The 23,157-nt window shown below is 39.9% G+C and overlaps 1 protein-coding gene across 8 annotated transcripts in view; it reads right to left on the bottom strand.

Annotated features, from left to right (window-relative positions):
- PLEKHM3 (pleckstrin homology domain containing M3) overlaps positions 1 to 23,157 on the bottom strand; it is a 229,420-nt gene that overhangs the window by 175,896 nt on the left and 30,367 nt on the right. The gene's annotated exons all lie outside the window — the stretch shown is intronic.

The following is a 23,157-nucleotide window of genomic DNA, read 5'->3' as shown; positions in this document are numbered from 1 at the left end:
CAAAACACTGCCTGATCCTGTGCCATCCTTACAATCATTGCTATGCTTGAGCTCATTGTTGCAGCCACTGTGTCGATCCACCTTGTTGAGGGTCCTCCTCTTTTCCGCTGACCCTGTACTTTGCCATGCATGATCTCCTCTTCCAGGGACTGATCCCTCCTGACAACATGTCCAAAGTATGTAAGATGCAGTCTCACCATCCTTTCTTCTAGGGAGCATTCTGGCCGCACTTCTTCCAAGACAGATTTGTTCATTCTTTTGGCAGTCCGTGGTATATTCGATATTCTTCCCCAACACCACAATTCAAAGGTGTTAATTCTTCTTCAGTCTTCCTTATTGATTGTCCAGCTTTCACATGCATATGATGCAATTGAAAATACCATGGCTTGGGTCAGGCGCACCTTAGTCTTCAAGGTGACATCTTTGCTTCTCAACACTTTAAAGAGGTCCTTTGCAGCGTATTTACCCAATACAACGTGTCTTTTGATTTCTTGACTGCTGCTTCCATGGCTGTTGATTGGGGATCCGAGTAAAATGAAATCCTTGAAAACATCCATCTTTTCTCCGTTTATCACGATGTTGCTTAATGGTCTAGTTGTGAGGATTTTTGTTTTCTTTACGTTGATGTGTAATCCATACTGAAGGCTGTGGTCTTTGATCTTCAGTAGTAAGTGCTTCAAGCCCTTTTCACCTTCAGCAAGCAAGGTTGTGTCATCTGCACAACACAGGTTGTTAATGAGCCTTCCTCCAATCCTGATGCCCCATTCTTCTTGACATAGTCCAGCTTCTCGGATTATTTGCTCAGCATACAGACTGAATAGGTATGGTGAAAGGTACAACCCTGAGGCACATCTTTCCTGACTTTAAACCAGTCAGTATCCCCTTGTTCTCTCCTAACAACTGCCTCTTGATCTATGTAAACGTTCCTTATGAGCACAATTAAGTGTTCTAGAATTCCCATTCACAATGTTATCCATAATCTGTTATGATCCACACAGTCAAATGCCTTTGCATAGTCAATAAAACACAGGTAAACATCTTTCTGGTATTCTCTGCTTTCAGCCAGGATCCATCTGACATCAGCAATGGTATCCATGGTTCCACTTCCTCTTCTGAATCCAGCCTGAACTTCTGACAGTTCCCTGTCGATATACAGCTGCAGCTGTTTTTCAATGATCTTCAGCAATATTTGGCTTGTGTGTGATATTACTGATATTGTTCTATAATTTCCGCATTCAGTTGGATCACCTTTCTTGGGAATAGGCATAAATATGGATCTCTTCCAGTCAGTTGGCCAGGAAGCTGTCTTCCATATTTCTTGGCATAGATGAGTGAGGACCTCCAAAGCTGCACCTGTTTGTTGAAACATCTCAGTTGATATTCCGTCAATTCCTGGAGCCTTGTTTTTCACCAATGCCTTCAGAGCAGCTTGGACTTCTCCCTTCAGTACCATCAGTTCCTGACCATATGCTACCTCTTGAAATGGTTGAACATCAACTAATTCTTTTCGGTATAACGACTCTGTGTATTCCTTCCATCTTCTTTTGATGCTTCCTGTGTCGTTTAATATCTTCCCCCATAGAATCCTTCGCTATTGCAATTCGAGGCTTGAATTTTTTCTTCAGTTCTTTCAGCTTGAGAAACACCGAGCGTGTTTTTCCCTTTTGGTTTTCTATCTCCAGCTCTTTGCACATGTCGTTATAATACTTTACTTTATCTTCTCGAACCACAATTTGAAATCTTCTGTTCGGTTCTTTTACTTCATCATCTCTTCCTTTTGCTTTAGCTGCTTGACGTTTGTAAGCAAGTTTCAGAGTCTCCTCTGACATCCATCTTGGTCTTTTCTTTCTTTTCTGTCTTTTCAATGACCTCTTGCTTTCTTCATGGACGATGTCCTTGATGTCATTACACAACTCGTCTGGTCTTCGGTCACTAGTGTTCAATGCGTCAGATCTATTCTTGAGACGGTCTCTAAATTAATATACTCAAGGACATACTTTGGCTCTCGCGGACTTGCTCTGATTTTCTTCAGTTTCAGCTTGAACTTGCATGTGACCAATTGATGGTCGGTTCCATAGTCGGCCCCTGGCCTTGTTCTGACTGATGATATTGAGCTTTTTCATTGTCTCTTTCCACAGATGTAGTCGATATGATTCCCGTGTATTCCATCTGGCGAGGTCCATGGGTATAGTCACCATTTATGTTGGTGAAAGAAGGTATTTGCAATGAAGAAGTCATTGGTCTTGCAAAATTCTATCATTTGATCTCCGGCATTGTTTCTATCACCAAGGCCTTATTTTCCAACAACCACTGCTTCTTCTTGGTTTCCAACTTTCGCATTCCAATCACCAGTAATTATCCATGCATCCTGATTGCGTGTTTGATCAATTTCAGACTGCAGAAGCTGATAAAAATCTTCAATTTCTTCATCTTTGGCCTTAGTGGTTGGTGTGTAAATATGAATAATAATCATATTAACTGGTCTTCCTTGTAGGCGTATGGATATTATCCTATCACTGATAGCGTTGTACTTCAGGATAGATCTTGAAATGTTCTTTTTCACAATATACACAACGCCATTCCTCTTCAAGTTGTTATTTCCAGTGTAGTAGACTATATGACTGTCCAATTCAAAATAACCAATACCAGTCCATTTCAGCTCACTAATACCTAGGATATCGATATTTATGCATTCCATTTCATTTTTCATGATTTCCAGTTTTCCTAGATTCATACTTCATACATTCCAGGTTCCAATTATTAATGGATGTTTGCAGCTATTTCTTCTCATTTTGAGTCGTTCCACATCAGCAAATGAAGGTCCCAAAAGCTTTACTCCATCCACGTCGTTAAGGTCAGCTCTACTTTGAGGAGGCAGCTCTTCCCCAGTCGTCTTTTGAGTGCCTTCCAACCTGGGGGGCTCATCTTCCAGCACCGCATCAGACAGTGTTCCACTGCTATTCATAAGGTTTTCACTGGCTAATGCTTTTCAGAAGTAGACTGCTGGGTCCTTCTTCCTAGTCTGTCTTAGTCTGGGAGCTCAGCTGAAACCTGTCCTCCATGGGTGGCCCTGCTGGTATCTGAATACCGGTGGCATAGCTTCCAGGATCACAGCAACACGCAAGCCCCCACAGTACAACAAACTGACAGGCACGTGGGGGCCACAGAACGATAGGGATAATAAATTGTTGTTTTAAGAAATTTTGGGGGAGTAGTTTGTTATTATTTCCTAAGAGAGATGGTCTCTGGTGTCCCAGTTTAGATTGAGTGTCCTTATTATAAACTTCCATGACACTTGCCCTTTTATGAGTTACACACATTGCATTTATAATTACGAGTTTCGATGTCAATAGCCACTCTTAGGCAGAGCCTGTGTCTATTTTGTCCACCCTGGATTCCCAGAGCACAGGTGCAATTCAATAAATATTTGTTGAATAGATGAATAAACTATTTTTGTCTATCTACCCTTAGGATTATTTGAAATTGTATTCCCTTTTCCCTTTGTTGTCAGTACCTCTGACTTCTAGCCGTCTCACCAGTAACGACTACCTGTAGCAATAAAAAATAAAGACTGCTGTTGTTTTAACAAAAGCCAAAAGGGAGGAAAATTCACTCTTTACAGGAATAAATGAGTTAATAGACCAGTGTGAGAGATCTGGATCTTTGCCTGTACTTGCAAAATAGCTAAATTTATTGCGAGTTGCAGTCTAATATTTATTCATTGCATAAGTGTTTACTGAAGCACCTACTGCACTCTAGGCACCGGTGATAGAGCAGTAAACAAGACATACACAAATCCTGCCCTCATGGAACTTACACTCTAGGGGAGCACTTACTGTATATGCCAGGCACAGCTCTAAATGCTTTCAATATGTCTTAACTTATTCATTCATTAAGGTATAGGAGAGAAGGAGTGCTACCCTGCATCAATCCAATCCACCATATCCCAAATCCCACCCCCTAAGAAGCCGCTCCTGAAGACTCAGTCTTTCAGGGTCTCCCCTTTTCTGGATGTAGAAAGCATCACCAAACACCACCACTTTGTAAACTGCCTTTTATTTCCTGAATAAGTCCTTCTCAGCTCCTGAACTAGACTATAAGCTCCTTAAGGGCAAACCCCATATTCCATTTGTCTATGTCCCCCACAGGGCCACATACTCAGAGGAAGCTCAATAAATTCACAGGAAGATCTCCCTGTCTCTTGTCTTTCCTCCCTCCAATGCAGCCTCCATGTCACTTCTCTTAACCCTTCAAAGTCTACCCAGGAAGAAGAGGGGTCAGCCAGGAAACATTTTCTGTAAAGGGTTTTGCAGGCCATTTGAATTCTCAACTATTCAAAATTTCTCACAGCTGTTGTAGTGAGGAAAGCAGCCATACACAATAAATATATGACTGGGTGTGGCTGTGTTCCAATAAAACTTTATTTACAAAAACAGGAAGTGGGTCAGATTCAGCTTGGCCCATGGGTTATTATTTGCTAACCTCTGATGTAGAAGACATAGTCTAGGTTCCTCAGGAGTGAAGGCAGAGGGCAACGGTGAAGACACTGGGGCTCAGAGAAGGAAAGAATTGTAGTTCCACCAATTACCAGTGGTGGTACATTAGGTAAGTTACTTAACTTCTCTAATCTCAGTTTCCTCATTTGCAAAACCTGTATATTAATAATACTTCCCTCCTAGGATGGCTGGGAGAATTAAATGAGAATATATGGCATGGTTCCTGGCACACTATACATGACCAACAACAGCCTAAAAGCCCCTATCTGATATTCCCCCTCATCTTTCATCTCTGGCCCCCTGCCCCTCACTCTGGCCACACTTGTCTCCTTGCCAGTTCTCAAACATGTAAACATGTTCTCACCTTAGTGCCTTTGCACTGGTGGTTTGCTCAGATATGCATATGGCCAGCTTCCTCTTTAAGCCTTTGTTCAGGCCACCATCTCACTGAGGCTTACCCTGACTACCCTATTTAAAATTATAATACACATTTCTTCCCTGAACTTCTGATCCCCTTACTCAACTCTTTTTGATTTTTAAATAATTTTTAAATTTTAGAACAGTTTTAGATTTACAGAATCATTGCAAACATAGTACAGAGAGTTCCCACATACTCCACACCCAGTCTCATCAATGAAACATCTTACACTAGTGTGGTACATTTGTCACATCAGTGAACCAATACTGATATATTATTATTAACTGTATTCCATATTTTATTCAGACTTCCTCAGTTTTTCCCTTATGTCCTTTTTCTGTTCCAGGATTCCATTCAAGATACCACATTACATTTAGTTGTCACATCTCCTTGGGCTCTTCTTGGCTGTGAAACATTCTCAGACTTTACTTGTTTTTAATGATCTTGACATTTTCGAGGAGTATCGGTCAGGTATTTTATAGAATGACCCTCAACTGGGGTTTGTATGATTTTTTTTTTCATGATTAGAATGGGGTTGTGGGTTTTTGGCAAGAATACCTCAGAGGGGAAGTGCCATTCTTATCAAATCGAAGGTACATACTATCAACGTGACATCATTGTTAATGTTAAACTTGACACCTGGCTTGAAGTACTGTTTTCCTTAAGCACCTATGATCTAGCACACTGCAAAATTTATTTATTTAATGTTTAGCGTTTCTCCTTCACCAATAAAATGTAAGCTCCATGAGGGCAGTATTTATGCCCGCTTTGTTCATAGTATTCATGGCCTTTCACAACCTCTCCACCTCTCCAACTTGTAGTTCCTAACCAACTAACAGTCACCTTGTCGTTTACTCCTCCTTTTTTTTTTTTTTTTGGTCCAAGTTCAGGAGGCCGCCTAATTGCTCAGGCTCCCATAACACCCTGGGCCTCCTACACTGTACTGAAATAAATGGATAATCTCTCCTGATTCTACTCTAAATGCTGAACTACTTGATGGCGAGGCAATGCCTTATTTACCCTCCTATGCACGAATTTGCACCACACGTCTGTCAGATTGTCATACTGTGGTGGCTTGCATGTTGCTGCGATCCTAGAAGCTATGCTGCCGGTATTTCAAACACCAGCAGGAACACCCACGGTAGACAGGTTTCAACGGAGCTTCCAGACTAAGACACACTAGGAAGGAGGACCTGGCAGTCTACTTCGGAAAAAATTGGCCAGTGAAAACCTTATAAATAGCAGCAGAACACTGTCTGATATAGTGCCGGAAGATGAGCTCCTCAGGTTGGAAGGCACTCAGAACATGACTAGGAAAGAGTTGCCTCCTTGAAGCTATGTCACCTGCAACCTAGTAACGTAGATGGAGTAAAGCTTTAGGGACCTTCATTTGCTGATGTGGCACAAGTCAAAATTGGAAGAAACAGCTGTAAACATACACTAATAATCGCAACACAGAATTTACAAAGTGTGAATCTAGGAAAATTGGAGGTCATCAAAAATGCAATGGACTTCATAAACATTGATATCTTAGGCACTGGCGAGCTGAAATGGATGGGTATTGGCCGTTTTGAATCAGACAATAATATGGTCTGCTATGTTGGGAATGACAAATTAAAGAGGAATGGCATTGCATATATTGTGAAAAAGCATAACGCTGTCAGTGATAATACCAATACGCCTACAAGGAAGACCAGTTAATACGACCTTTACTCAAATTTACACACAAATCACTTATGCCAAAGATAAAGAAATTGAAGATTTTTACCAACTTCTGCAGTCTGAAATTGATCAAACATGCAATCAAGATGCATTGATAATTACTAGTGATTGGAACATGAAAGTTGGAAACAATGAAGAAGGATCTGTAGTTGGAAAATGCAGCCTTAGTGATAGAAATGAGGCCAGAGATCGCATGACAGAATTTTGCAAGACCGATGACTTATTCATTGGAAATGCCTTTTTTCAACATCATAAACAGCAATTATACACATGGACCTCACCAGATTAAGAACAGAGGAATCAAATTGATAACATCTGTGGAAAGAGATGATGGAAAAGCTCAATATGAGAGTAAGAACGAAGCCAGGGGCTGACTGAGGAATAGACCATCAATTGCTCATATGCAAGTTCAAGCTGAAGTTGAAGAAAATTAAAACTAGTCTATGAGAACAAAGGAAGCCCTGGTGGCATAGTGGTTAAGTGCTACGGCTGCTAACCAAGAGGTCTGCAGTTTGAATCTACCAGGTGCTCCTTGGAAACTCTATGGGGCAGTTCTACTCTGTCCTATAGGGTACCTACAAGTTGGAATCGACTCGATAGCAGTGGGGTTTTTTTTATGAGAACAAAAATATAACCTTCAGTATATTCCACCTGAATTTGGAGACCATCTCAAGAATAGATTTGATGCACTGAACACTAACGATCAAAGACCAGGCAACTAGCGGGATGACATCAAGGATATCATACATGAAGAAAGCAAAAGGTCATTAAAAAGACAGGAAAGAAAGAAAAGACCAAAATGCATGTCAGAAGAGACTCTGAAACTTGCTCTTGAATGTAGAGTAGCTAAAGCGAATGGAAGAAGCGATGAAGTAAAAGGGCTGAATAGTAGATTTCAAAGGGTAGCTAGAGAAGAAAAAGTATTAGAAGAAAACGTGCAATGACCTGGAGTTAGAAAACCAAAAGAGAAGAACACACTCAGCATTTCTCAAGCTAAAAGAACTACAGAAAAAATTCAAGCCTCAAGCTGCAATAGTGAAGGACCTTACGGGTAAAAAATGAATGACATATGAAGCATCAAAAAAAGATGGAAGAAGAGTAGGGGCCAAGATGGCAGAGTAGTCAGATGCTTCTTGTGGTCCCTCTTATAACAAAGACCCAAAAAAACAAGTGAATCGATTATATATGACAATCTAGGAGCCCTGAACATCAAAGAAAAGCTGAGGAATTTGACCGAGCAGCAGGGGGAGGGAGAGACAGTTCAGAATCAGCGAGAAGCTGCCAGACCTGGCCTGGCTGCCACTGGAACCCTGCAGGCTGGATCGGCTAGCGCAAGAGGGGTGAGGCAAACAGTGACGCTCAGGACACGTTTTCCACATTGGGAGAGACCGAGTGGCAGAAAGTCTGCTCAAACCTTCAGAACCAGCGAGAAATGGCACTTAATTGGTAAAAGATAAGTACAAGCATCTGACCTGCCATGGATCAAAAAAAAAAAAAAAACCCTTTTGGGAAGTACGTCTCTCCCATTTACCTGCCCCCTACCTACTCTGTCCCAGGTCCCAGTTTGACTTCAGCAACTTTTGAGCCCCCTGGGCCAGAAGTAGGGCCCATCGCATGCCCTGAGCCATTCTTTTGACTTTGGAGTGGGAATAAATTAACAAACAGGAAAAAATCTGCCACCTCCCCTAAGCTGGGAACTCAGGGAAGGCACAGTCCCTTTGCCTAGACAAGGCGTAAGGGGTCTACGGACTTTGAACACCTTTCACCCCTGCATAGACCTATGTCAGCCCATTTCAACAGTGTATACATGAAGCCTATTTTCATCTTTATCAGCTATAAGAGGGAGTGGCAGATTTGGGACATTTGATACCACCTTGCCATTAAGCAGGGTTCTCACCTACCAAACATCAGGGGCCTGAGGACGGGTGGCTCCACCCACTCCACTGAGCCGTCCATGACAGAGGTCCAAGAATAAGTGGTGACCTCCAGTTCTTACAGCCAACAGCTTGGGATGCCCATAGTATGGCTGCAAAACCTACCTACCACCCACTAGGGAACAGGGAAATGTCTTCCATCCGGACACTCAAGGGCAACAGTCAGTTCCCTGCCTTGATCAGCACATGACCCCCTACTGCAGCCAGATACCTGTGCCCACTCCAGTCACACATGCCCGTCTAAGATGGTAGGTGAGAATCTGCACCACACACTCAGTGACTGACAACTTGGACACCTGCGCTGAATCCACACAAGAAAAATAAATGGACTTCTGGGCTCACATACCTAGTAACAGCTCTAGCCACCTGGAGACAGGCCTTGAGAGCTTCAAAGACACCAATAATCAAACAAGCTCACACGACCAGCCTATTTGGGGATATCAAAACAAAACAAGAAGCTAGGACACAGTAAGCAAACATAAAATAAATAAATACAATAACTTATTGATGGCACAGAGACAATAGTCAATACCAAATCACGTAAATAAGCAAACCATGATAGCTTTAGCAAGCCACCAAAACAAAGAATCAAGAAACCTACCAGAAGAAGATAACTTCTTAGAATTACTGGAGGTAGAATTCAAAAGATTAATACACAGAACTCGTGAAGAGATCAGGAAGGAGATGTGGCAAAACACAGAACAAGCCAAGGAACATACAGACAAAGCAATAAAGGAACTTAAGAAGGTTATACAAGAGCATAATGCCATATTTAATAGGCTACGAGAATCCATAAAGAGACAGCAAACAGAAATCCAAAAGATTAACAATAAAATTTCAGAATTAGACAACTCAATAGAAAGTCATAGGAGCAGAATTGGGGCAATGGAAGTCATTATTAGTGAGACTGAAGATAAAGCACTTGACACCAACTTATTTGAGGAAAAATCAGATAAAAGAATTTAAAAAAATGAAGAAACCCTAAGAATTATGTGGGACTCTATCAAGAGGAATAACCTATGAGTGACTGGAGTACCAGAACAGGAGGGGAACAGAAAATACAAAGGGAATTGTTGAACATTTGTTGGCAGAAAACTTCTCTGATGTAGTGAAGGATAAGAATATATCTATCCAAGATGCTCACTGAACCCCACACGAGGTAGATCTCAAAAGAAAGTCACCAAGACATATTATAATCAAACTTGCCAAAACCAAAGAAATAGAGACTTTAAGAGCAGCTAGGGATAAATGAAAAGTCACCTACAATGGAGAGACAATAAGACTAAGCTCTGACTACTCAGCAGAAACCGTACAGGCAAGAAGGCAACGGGGTGACATATATAAAACCTTGAAGGACAAAAAAACGCCAGCCGAGAATTACATACCAAGGAAAACTGTCTCTCATATAAAAAACCAAACCAAACCCAGTGCTGTTGAGTTGATTCTGACTCACAGCGACCCTATAGGCCAGAGTAGAACTGCCCCATAGGGTTTCCGAGGAGCGCCTGGCAGATTTGAACTGCCAATCCTTTGGTTAGCAGCTGTAGCACTTAACCACTATGCCACCAGGGTTTCCATCTCTCATATGTGATGGTGAAATTAGGGCATTTCCAGATAAACAGAAGTTTAGGGATTTTTAAAAAACAAACCAAAATTAAAGGAAATACTAAAGGGAGTCCTCCAGCTAGAAAATCAATAACATCAGATAACAACCCAAGACTAGAACACAGGACAGAACAACCAGATATCAACCCAGATAGAAAAGTAACAAAAATAAATCAAAGCTAAAACACTGAAAATAGGGAAACAGAGGCATTGATATGTAAAAGATGACAAAATGAAGAAAAAAAGTAGGGACTAAATAATGATCTTTCATACGGAGAGGAAGTCAAGGCAATGTAAAGAAATAAGAGATTGGTTTAAACATAGAAAAATGGGGTAAATATTAAGGTAACCACAAAAGAAACTAACAATCCTACACATCAAAATAAACAAGAAAAACATATGAAGACTCAGCAAATACAACATTGACAACAATGAAAAAGAAAAGAAAATACGTAAAGTAAAATGACTCAGCAGAGAAAATTAAGTGGAAAAAAGAAACTGTCAACAAGACACACACAAAAAAGACACCAAAATCACAGCACTAAACTCATACCTATCAATAATAATTATGCTGAATGTAAATGGACTAAATGCACCAATAAAGAGACAGAGAGTGGTAGAATGGATAAAAAAACACGATCCGTCTATATGCTGCCTACAAGAGACACACCTCAGACTTAAAGACACAAGCAAACTAAAACTCAAAGGATGGAAAAAAATATATCAAGCAAACAACAATCAAAAAAGAGCGGGAGTGGCAATATTGATCTCTGACAAAATAGACTTTAAAGTAAAATCCACCACAAATGATAAAGAAGGACACCAGGAGGACATAACCATAATAAATATTTACGCACCCAATGACGGGGCTCCAAAATACATAAAACGAACTCTAACAGCATTGAAAAGATAGAGAGCTCCACAATAATAGTAGGAGACTTCAACATACCACTTTCGTGAAGGGCAGAACATCCCGAAAGAAGCTCAATAAAGATACGGAAGATCTAAATGCCACAATCAACCAACTTAATATCATAGACATATACAGAACACTCCACCCAACAGCAGCCAAGTATACTTTCTTTTCCAATGCACATTGACCATTTTCCAGAATAGACCACATATTAGGCCACAAAGCAAGCCTTAACACAATTCAAAGGCACCACAATATTACCAAGCATCTTTTCTGACCATAAAGCCATGAAAGTAGAAATCAATACAGAAAAAGCAAAGGAAAAAAATCAAATATGTGGAAACTAAACAACACCTTGCTCAAAAACTACTGGGTTATAGAAGAAATTAAGGACAGAATAAAAAAAATTCACAGAATCAAATGAGAATGAAAACATATCCTACCAGAACCTTTGGGACACAGCAAAAGCAGTGCTCAGAGGTCAATTTACAGCAATAAATGCACACATCCAAAAAGAAGAAAGGCCCAAAATCAAAACATTAACCCTACAACTTGAACAAGTAGAAAGAGAGCAACAAAAGAAACCCTTGGGCCCCAGAAGAAAGAAAATAATAAAAATTAGAGCAGAATTAAATGAAATAGAGAATAGAAAAACAACTGAAAGAGTTAACAAGAACGAAAGCTGGTTCCTTGAAAAGATCAACAAATCGATAAACTACTGGCCAAACTGACAAAAGAAAAACAGGAAAGAAAGCAAATAACCTGAGTAAGAAATGAGATAGGCAATATCACAACAGATCCAAATGAAATTAAAAGAATCCTAACAGAAGAGTATGAAAAACTGCACTCCAACAAATTTGAAAACCTAGAGGAAATGGACAAATTTCTAGAAACACACTATCTAACTAAACTAACACAAACAGAGGTGGAACAACTAATTAAACTTATAACAAAAGAATAGATTGAAAAGGTAATTTAAAAACTCCCAGAAAAAAAAAAAGAAAAAAGCCCTGGCCCTGATAGCTTCAATGGAGAATTTCACCAAACTTTCAGAGAAGCGTTAACACTGCTACTTACTACAGGTATTTCAGAGCACAGAAAAAGTTGGAAAGAAAATGTTCTACATTCCACCTTGGTGAGCAGCATCCGGGGTCCCAAAAGCCTCTGAGTGGCCATCTGAGATGCTCCACCAGTCTCACCCCTTTGGGAGCAAGGGAGAACTAAGAAAACTAAACACACAAGGGAAAGATTAGTCCAAAAGATTAATGGACCACAACCACCATGGCCTCCACCAGACTCAGTCCAGTACAACTAGATGGTGCCTAGCTACTACAACTGACAGCTCTGACAGGGATCACAATAGACGGTACTGGGCACAGTTGGAGAAAAACATAGAACAAAATTCTAACTCACAAAAAAGACTGGACTTACTGAACTGACAGAGACTAGAGAACCCCTGAGAGTATGCCACCTGGACATGCTTTTAGTGCAGCAATGAATTTACTCCCAGGGTTTGCACGTCAGCCAGGGATTGGACAGGCCTGGAGAAAGGAGTGGGACTAAAGGGGCACGCCAGGCCAGGGGCAGGGACTGGAAGGCAGGAGAGGACAGGAAAAGCTGGTGGTGGGAAACCCAGGGAGAGTGTCCACATGTCATGGGGTTGTTGGCCAATGTCATGGAATGATATGTGTACTGTTTGGCAAGAGGCTAGTTTGTTCTGTAAACCTTCGTCTAAAGTACAATCAAAAAAAGAAAAGGATGGAACACTCCCAAACTCATTCCATGAAGCCAGCACATCCCTGATACCAAAACCAGGTAAAGACACCACAGGAAAAAAAATCACAGACCAAAATCCCTCAGGAACTTAGATCAAAAATCCTGAACAAAATTCTAGCCAATAGAGTTCAGGTATGCAGGGATGGTTCAACATTAGAAAAGCAATCGATTTAATCCATTCCATCAATAAAACAAAAGACAAGAACCACATAATCTTATTGATACAGAAATGGCATTTGACAAAGTCCAACACCAATTCATGATAAAAAAAAAAAAACTCTCAGGAAAGCAGGAATAGAAGCGAAATTCCTCATTGTAATAAAGACCATTAATACAAAGCCAACAGCTAAATGGAGAGAGTCTGAAAGCATTCCCCTTGAGAACGGGAACCAGAAAAGGATGCCCTTTATCACCACTCTTATTCAACATTGTGCTGGAAGTCATAGCCAGAGCAATTAGGTTAGAAAAAGAAATAAATAACATCCAAATCAGTATAGAAGAAGTAAAAGTATCCCCATTTCCAGATGATATGATCTTATACACAGAAAACCCCAAAGAATCCACAAGAAAACTACTGGAACAAATAGAATATTTCAGCAAAGTATCAGGAGACAAGATAAACAAAAATCAGTTGGATTCTTCTACACCAACAAAGAGAACGTTGAAAAGGACATCAAATCACTATCATTTACAATAGCCTCCAAGAAGATAAAATACTTAGGAATAAATCTAACCAGAGACGTAAAAGACCTATACAAAGAAAACTACAAGGCACTACTGCAAGAAACCAAGAGAGACCTACATAAGTGGAAAAACATACCTTGCTCATGGATGGGAAGACTCAACATTGTGAAAATGTCAATTCTACCCAAAGCAATCTACAGACACAATGCAATCCTGAACCAAATTCCAACATTTCTTTTTTACTTTCCTTTTCTAATTGTTCTTTAAGTGAAAATTTAAAAATCAAGTCAGTCTCTTATATAAAAATTCATATACACCTTGTTATCTACTACTAGTTGCTCTCCCCCTAATGAAACAGCACACTCCTCCTCTGCACCCTGTATTACCCTTGTCCATTCAGCCAGCTCCTGTGCCTCTCTGCCTTCTCATCTCACCTCCAGACAGGAGCTTCCCACCTAGTCTCATGTGTCCACTTGAGCCAAGAAGCTCACTCCTCACCAGTATCATTTCCTGTCTTACAGCGCAGTCCAATCTGTGTCTGAAGAGTTGGCTTTGGGAATGGTTCCAGTTTTGGGCTAAGAGAAGGTCCAAGGACCATAACCTCTGGGGTCCTTCTAGTCTCAGTCAGACCACTAAGTCTGGTCTTTGTATGAGAATTTGAGGTCTGCATCCCACTGTTCTCTTGCTCCATCAGGTATTTTCTGTTGTACTCCCTGTCAGGGCAGTCATTGGTTATAACCAGGTACCATCTAGTTCTTCTGGTCTCAGGCTGATGTGGTCTCTGGTTTATGTTGCCCTTTCTGGCTCTTGGGCTCATAATTACCTTGTGTCTTTGGTGTTCTTCATTCTCCTTTGCTCCAGGTGGGTCGAGACAAATTGATGCATCTTAGATTGTCGCTTGCTAGCATTGAAGACCCCAGATGCCACTCACCAAGCTGGGATGCAGAATGTTTTCTTAATACATATTGTTATGCCAGTTGACCTAGATGTCCCCTAAAACCATGGTCCCCAGGCCCCTGCCCCTCCTACCCTGGTCTTCAAAGTGTTCGGTTGTATTCAGGAAACTTCTTTGCTTTTGGTTTAGTCCAGTTGTGCTGACCTGTCCTGTACTGTGTACTGTCTTTCCCTTCATGTAAAACAGTCCTTGTTTACTATTTAATTAGTGAATACCCCCTCCCTCTCTCCCTTATCACCCTCATAACCATCAAAGAATATTTTCTTCTGTTTAAACTATTTTTTGAGCTCTTATAATACTGGTCTTATACAATATTTGTCCTTTTGCAACTGACTAATTTCACTCAGCATAATGCCTTCCAGATTCATCCACGTTATAAGATGTTTCACGGATTAATCATCATTCTTTATCATTACGTAGTATTCCATTGTGTGAATATACCATAATTTATTTATCCATTCATCCGTTCATAGGCACCTTGGATGCTTCCATATTTTTGCTATTATGCACAGTACTGCAATGAACATGGATGTGCGTATATCTGTTCATGTAAAGGCTGGTATTTCTCTAGGGTATATTCCAAGGAGTAGGATTGCTGGATCATATGGTAGTTCTGGAAACCCTGGTGGTGTAGTGGTTAAGTGCTATGGGTGCTTACCAAGAGTTCGGCAGTTCGAATCTGCCAGGCGCTCCTTGGAAACTCTATGGGGCAGTTCTACTCTGTCCCATAGGGTCGCTATGAGTCGAAATCGACTCAATGGCAGCGGGTTTGGTTTTCTGGTTTATGGTGGTTCTACTTCTAGCTTTTTATGGAAGTGCCAAATCAATTTCCAAAGTGGTTGTACCATTTTACGTTCACACCAGCAGTGTATAAGTGTTCCAGTCTCTCCACAACCTCTCCAACATTTATTATTTTGCGTTTTCTGGATTAATGCCAGCCTTCTTGGGATGAGATGGTATCTCACTGTAGTTTTGATTTGCATTTCTCTAATGACTAATGATCGTGAGCATTTCCTCACGCATCTGTTAGCTGCCTGAACGTCTTCTTTGATGAAGTGCCTGTTCATATCCTTTGCCCATTTTTTAACTGGATTATTTGTGTTTTTGTTGTTGAGTTTTTGTAATACCATGTAGATTTTAGAGGTCAGACACTGATCAGAACTCTCATAGCCAAAACTTTTTTCCAGTCTGTAGATAATATTTATTCTTTTGGTGAAGTCTTTGGAAGGGCATTGTGTTTGATTTTCAGGAGCTCCCAGTTATCTAGTTTCTCTTCTGGTATTTGTGCATTGTTAGTAATGTTTTGTATACTGTTTATGCCATGTATTACGTCTCCTAGCACTGTCCCTATTTTTTCTTCCATGATCTTTATCATTTTAGATTTTATATTTAGGGCTTAGATCCATTTTGAGCTTTTTTTTGTCCATGATGTGAGATATGGGTCTTGTTTCATTGTTTTGCAGATTATATCCAATTATGTCAGCACCGTTTGTTAAAGAAACTGTCTTTTTCCAATTTAACAGACTTTGGGCCTTTGTCAAATATCAGCTACTCATGTGTGGATGGATTTATGTCTGAATTTTCAATTGTGTTCCATTGGTCTATGTATCTGTTGTCGTACCAGTACCAGGCTGCTCTGACTACTGTGACGGTATAATATATTCTAAAATCAGGTAGTGCAAGGCCTCCCACTTTGTTCTTCTTTTTCAGCAATGCTTTACTTATCTGGAGCTTCTTTCCCTTCCATATGAAATTGGTGATTTGTTTCTCCATCTCATTAAAGAATGTCATTGGAAGTTGGATCAGAATTGCATTGTACCTACAGATTGCTTTGGGTAGAATAGACATTTCTACAATGCTGAGTCTTCCTATCCATGAGCAAGGTATGTTTTTCCACTTACGTAGGTATCCTTTGGTTTACTGCAGTAATGTCTTGTGATTTTTTTTGTATAGGTCTTTTACTTTTCAGGTTAGATTTATTCCTAAGTATTTTATTTTCTTGGGGGGTATTGTAAATTGTATTGATTTGGTGATTTCCTCTTCCATGTTCTCTTTGTTGGTGTAGAGGAATCCAACTGATTTTTGTATGTTTATCTTGTATCCTGATACTCTGCTGAACTCTTCTATTAGTTTCAGTAGTTTTCTTGAGGATTCTTTAGGGTCTCCTGTGTACAAGATTGTGTCATCTGCAAATAGAGATACTTTTCCTTCTTCCTTACCAATTTGGATGCCCTTTATTTCTTTATCTAGCCTAATTGCCTTGGATAGCATGGCTGATGTCAGATGGATCCTGGCTGAAAGCAGAGAATACCAGAAGGATGTTTACCTGTATTTTATTGATTATGCAAAGGCATTCAACTGTGTGGATCATAACAAATTATGGATAATGTTGCGAAGAATGGGAATTCCAGAACACTTAACTATGCTCATGAAGAACCCATACATAGATCAAGGATAGTTGTTCGGACAGAACAAGGGAATAATGAGTAGTTTAAAGTCAGAAAAGGTGTGCATCAGGGTTGTATCCTTTCACCATACCTATTCAATCTGTATGCTGAGCAAATAATCTGAGAAGCTGGATTATATGAAGAAGAACAGGGGATCAGGCTTGGAAGAAGACTCATTAACAACTGGCATTACGCAGGTGACACAACCTTGCTTGCTGAAAGTGAAGAGGACTTGAAGCATTTACTGATGAAAATTAAAAGACCACTGCATTCAGTATGGATTACACCTCAACATAAAGAAAATAAAAATCCTCACAACTGGACCAATAAGAAACATCATAATAAACAGAGAAAAGATTGAAGCTGTCAAGAATTTCATTTTACTTGGATCCACAATCAACAGCCATGAAAGCAGCAGTCAAGAAATCAAATGACGCATTGAATTGGGCAAATCTGCTGCAAACGACCTCTTTAAAGCGTTGAAAAGCAAAGATGTCACCTTGAAGACTAAGGTGTGCCTGACCCAAGCCATGGTATTTTCAATTGTATCATATGCATGTGAAAGCTGGACAATGAATAAGGAAGACTGAAGAAGAAATGACACCTTTAAATTGTGGTGTTGGTGAAGAATATTAAATATACCATGGACTGTCAAAAGGACAAACAAATCTGTCTTGGAAGAAGTACAACCAGAATGCTCCTTAGAAGCAAGGATGGAGAGTCTTACGTACTTTAGACATGCTGTCAGGAGGGTTCAGTCCCTGGAGAAGGACATTATGCTTGGTAAAGTACAGGGTCAGAGGAAAAGAGGAAGATCCTCAACAAAATGGATTGACACAGTGGCTGCAACAATGGGCTCAAGCATAACAATTGTAAGGATGCCCCAGGGCTGCGCAATGTTTCATTCTGTGGTACATAGGGTCGCTGTGAGTTGGAACAAACTCGATGGCACCTAACAACAACAGGACCTCCGGCACAATGTTGAATAAGAGCGGTGATAAATGGCATCCTTGTCTGGTTCCCAGTGTCAAGGGGAATGCTTTCAGACTCTCTCCATTTAGGATGATGTTGGCTGTTGGCTTCATATAAATGCCCTTTATTATGTTGAGGACTTTTCCTTCTATTCCTTTTTTGCTGAGAGTTTTTATCATGAATGGATGTTGGACTTTGTCAAATGCCTTTTCTGCATCAATTGATAAGATCATGTCATTCTTATCTTTTGTTTTATTTATGGAATGAATTACAGTGACTGTTTTTCTAATGCTGAACCATCCCTGCATACGTGATATGAATCCCAGTTGGTCATGGTGAATTATTTTTTTGATATGTTGTTGAATTCTATTGGCTAGAATTTTGTTGAGGATTTTTGCATCTAAGTTCATGAGGGATATACGTCTGTAATTTTTTTTGCAGTGTCTTTACCTGGTTTCGGTATCAGAGATATGCTGGCTTCATAGAATAAGTTTGGGAGTATTCCACCCTTTTCTATGCTCTGAAATACCTTTAGTAGTAGTGGTGTTGACTCTTCTCTGAACGTTTGGTAGAACTTTCCAGTGAAGCCATCAGGGCCAGGGATTTTTTTGTCGGGAGTTTTTAAATTACATTTTCAATCTCTTCTTTTGTTATGGGTTTATTTAGTCATTCTACCTGTGTCACTACAAGTCGGAATCGACTCGACAGCAGTGGTGAGTACCTCTGTGTTAGTTTAGGTAGGTAGTGTGTTTCTAGAAATTCGTCCATTTTTTCTAGGTTTTCAAATTTGTTAGAGTACAATTTTTCATAGTAATCGGATATGATTCTATTAATTCCAGTTGGGTCTGTTGTGATATTGCCCATCTCATTTCTTATTCGGGTTATTTGCTTTGTCTTCTATTTTTCTTTTATCAGTTTGGCAAGTGGTTTATTGATTTTGTTAATTTTTTTCAAAGAATCAGCTTTTGGTCTTGTTAACTTTCAATTGTTCTTCTGTTCTCTATTTCATTTAATTCTGCTCTAATTTTTTATTTTTTGCTTTCTCCTGGTGCCTGAGGGTTTCTTTTGTCACTCTGTTTCTATTTGTTCAAGTTGTAGGCATAATTCTTTGATTTTGGCCCTTTCTTCTTTTTGGATATGTGCGTTTATTGCTATAAATTGACCTCTGAGCACTGCTTTAGCTGTGTCCCAAAGGATCTGATAGGAAGTATTTTTGTTCTCATTTGATTCTATGAATTTCTTTATTCTGTCCTTAATTTATTCTGAAACCCAGTTGTTTTTGAGCAGGGTGTTGTTCAGTTTCCAAGTGTTTGATTTCTTTTCCCGGCTTTTTCTGTTATCGATTTCTACTTTTATAGCTTTATGGTCAGAGAAGATGCTTTGTAATATTTAAATATTTTGGATTCTGTTACGGCTTCCTTTATGACCCAATATGTGGTCTAGAGAATGTTCCATGTGCATCCAACTACATTTTTTAATGAGATGGAGGAACAAATCACCAACATCATATGTAAAGGGAAGAGGCCCTGGATAAGTAAAGCATTACTGAAGAAGAAGAAGAAAGTGGGAGGCCCCACATTACCTGATTTTAGAATATATTATACCACCACAGTAGTCAAAACAGCCTGGTACTGGTACAACAACAGACACATAGACCAATGGAACACAATTGAGAATCCAGACATAAATCCATCCACACATGAGTAGCTGATATTTGACAAAGGCCCAAAGTCCATTAAATGGGGAAAAGATAGTCTCTTTAAACAAATGGTGCTGGCATAACTGGATATCCATCTGCAAAACAATGAAACAAGACCCATACCTCACACCATGCACAAAAACTAACTTGAAATGGATCAAAGACCTAAATATAAAATCCAAAATGATAAAGATCATGGAAGGAAAAAACAGGGACAATGCTAGGAGCCTTAATACATGGCATAAACAGAATACAAAACATAACTAACAATGCACAAATACCAGAAGAGAAGCTAGATAACTGGGAGCTCCTAAAAATCAAACACTTATGCTCATCAAAAGACTTCATCAGAAGAATAAAAAGACAACCTACAGACTGGGAGAAAATTTTCTGGCTACGACATATCCAGTCAGGATCTAATCTCTAAAATCTACAAGAAACTACAAAACTTCAACCACAAAGAGACAAATAACCCAATTAAAAAATGGGCAAAGGATATGAGCAGGTACTTCACTGAAGAAGGCATTCGGGTGGCTAACAAATACATGAGGAAATGCTCACGATCATTAGCCAATCAAATGCAAATCAAAACTACAATGAGACACCATCTTATTCCAACAAGGCTGGCACTAATCAAAAAAACACAAAATAACAAATGTTGGAGAGGTTGTGGAGAGACTGGAACATGTATATGCTGCTGGTGGGAATGTAAAATGGTACAAACACTTTGGAAACCCATTTGGCACTTCCTTAGAAAGCTAGAAATAGAAGTACCATACGATCCAGCAATCTCACTCTTTAGCCTATATCCTGGAGAAATAATAGCCATTACACGAATAGATATACGCACACCCATGTTCATTGCAGCACGGTTCACAATAGCAAAAAGATGGAAACAACCTAGATGCCCATCAATAGACGAATGGATATACAAATCGTGGTATATTCACACAATGGAATACTACACAATGAAAAAGAACAACGATGAATCCACAAAACATAACATGGATGCATCTGGAAGGCACTGTGCTGAGTGAAATTAGTCCGTTGCAAAAGGACAAATATTGTATGAGACCACTATCATAAGAACTCAAGAAAAGATTTAAACACAGAAGAAAACATTCTTTGATGGTTATGAGGGTGGGAAGGGAGGGAAAGGGGAATTCACTAACTAGACAGTAGACAAGAATTATCCTAGGTGAAGGGAAGGACAACACAGGATACAGGGGAAGTCAGTGTAACTGGACTAAACTGAAAGCTAAGAAGTTTCCTGAACACAACCAAACACTTCGAGGGACAGTGTAGCAGAGGCATGGGTCTGGGGACCATGGTTTCAGCAGACATCTAGGTCAACTGACATAACAAAGTTTATTAAGAAAATGTTTGGCATCCCACTTTGGTGAGTGGCATCATGGGTTTTAAAAGCTAGCAAGTGGCCATCCAAGATGCATCAATTGGTCCCAACACACTCGGAGCAAAGGAGAATGAAGAACACCAAAGACACGAGGAAAATATTTGCCCAAAAGACAAAAGGGGCCACATAAACCAGAGACTCCATCAGTCTGAGACCCAAAGAACTAGATGGTATCCAGCTACCACCAAAGACTGCCCTGACAGGGAACACAACAGAGAGTCCCTGAGAGAGCAGGAGAAAAGTGAGGTGCAGAACTCAAAGTCTGACTGAAACTGGAGGAACCCCATAAAACATGGCCTCCGGACTCTCTGCTAACACAGAACTAAAACCATTCCCAAAGGCAACTCTTCAGACAAGGAATAGACTGGACTATAAGATATAAAATGATACTTGTGAAAAGTGTGCTTCTTAGTCCAAGTAGATATAGGAGACTAACTGGACAGTTTCTGTCTGGAGACAAGATGAGAAGGCGGAGAGGGATGGGAGCTGGTTGAATGGACGCAGGAAATCCAGGGTGGAAAGGAGGGATGTGCAGTCACATTATAGGGATAGCAACTAGGGCCACATAACAGTGTGTGTATAAATTCTTGTATGAGAAACTAACTTGAGCTGTAAACTTTCACTTAAAGCACAAAAAAAAAAAGATAGAAGGAATACACAGAGACACTGTACTAAAAAGAACGGGTTGACATTCAACCATTTCAGGAGGTAGCATATGATCAAGAACCAAAGGTATTGAAGGAAGAAGTCCAAGCTGCACTGAAGCACTGGCAAAAAACAAGGCTCCAGGAATTGATGGAATAGCAATTGAAATGTTTCAACAAACGAATGTAGCGCTGGAGGTACTCACTTGTCTATGCCAAGAAATTTGGAAGACCACTACCTGGCCAACTGACTGGAAGAGATTCGTATTTGTGACCGTTCAAAAGAAAAGTGATCCAAGAGGATGCAGAAATTATCAAACAATGTCATTAATATCAAACACAGGTAAAATTTTGCTGAAGATCATTCACAAATGGTTGCAGCAGTATAGAGAAGTGTCACAAATTCAAGCCGGATTCAGAAAAGGATATCAATACTGATGTCAGATAGATCTTGGTTGAAAGCAGAGAATACCAAAAAATGTTTACTAGTGCTTTATAGACTATGCAAAGGCATTCAACTGTGTGGATCATAGCATATTACGGATAACATTGCAAAGACTGGGAATTCCAGGACACTTAATTGTGCTCATAAAGAACCTGTACGTAGACCAAGAGGCAGTTGTTTGAACAGAACAAAAGATACCAGCATGGTTCAAAATCAGGAAAGGTGTGCGTCAGGGTTGTATCCTTTAACAATACTTTTCAATTTGTATTAAAAAAAAAAAAAAAAAAACCGTTGCCATCAAGTCAATTCCAACTCACAGCGACCCCACAAGACAGAGTAGAACTGCCGCATACAGTTTCCAAGGAGCGTCTGGTGGATTCAAACTGCCAACCTTTTGATTACCAGCCATAGCTCCTAACCACTATGCCACCAGGGTTTCCTTCAATCTGTATGCTGAGCAAATAGTCCAAGAAACTGGACTATATGAGGAAGAACGTGGCATCAGAATTGGTATTAAGACTCATTAACAACCTGTGCTATGCAGATGACACAACCTTCCTTGCTGAAAGCAAAAAAGACTTGAAGCACTTACTGATGAAGATCAAAGAATACAGCTTCCAGTGTGGATTACACCTCAACATAACGAAAACAAAAATCCTCACAACTGGACCAATAAACAATATTTCATGATAAATGGAGAAAATGTGAAGTTGCCAAGGATTTCATTTTACTTGGATCCACAATCAATGCCCATGGAAGCAGCAGTCAAGAAATCAAACAAAGTATTGCATTGGGCAAATCTGATGTCAAAGACCTCTGTAAAGTGTTGAAAAGCAAAGATATCACTTTGAGGAACTAAGGTGTGCCTGACCCAAGCCATGATATTTTCAATCACTTCATATGCATGCGAGAGCTGGACTATGAGTAAGGAAGACCTAATAAGAATTGATGTCTTTGAATTACGGTGCTGGCGAAGAATAGTGAATATACGATGGACTGCCAGAAGAATGAACAAGTATGTCTTGGAAAAAGT

The sequence above is a fragment of the Loxodonta africana genome, chromosome 6, assembly GCF_030014295.1.
Source record: "Loxodonta africana isolate mLoxAfr1 chromosome 6, mLoxAfr1.hap2, whole genome shotgun sequence".
NCBI lineage: Eukaryota > Metazoa > Chordata > Mammalia > Proboscidea > Elephantidae > Loxodonta > Loxodonta africana.
This window is presented reverse-complemented; position numbering and strand designations above follow the sequence as displayed.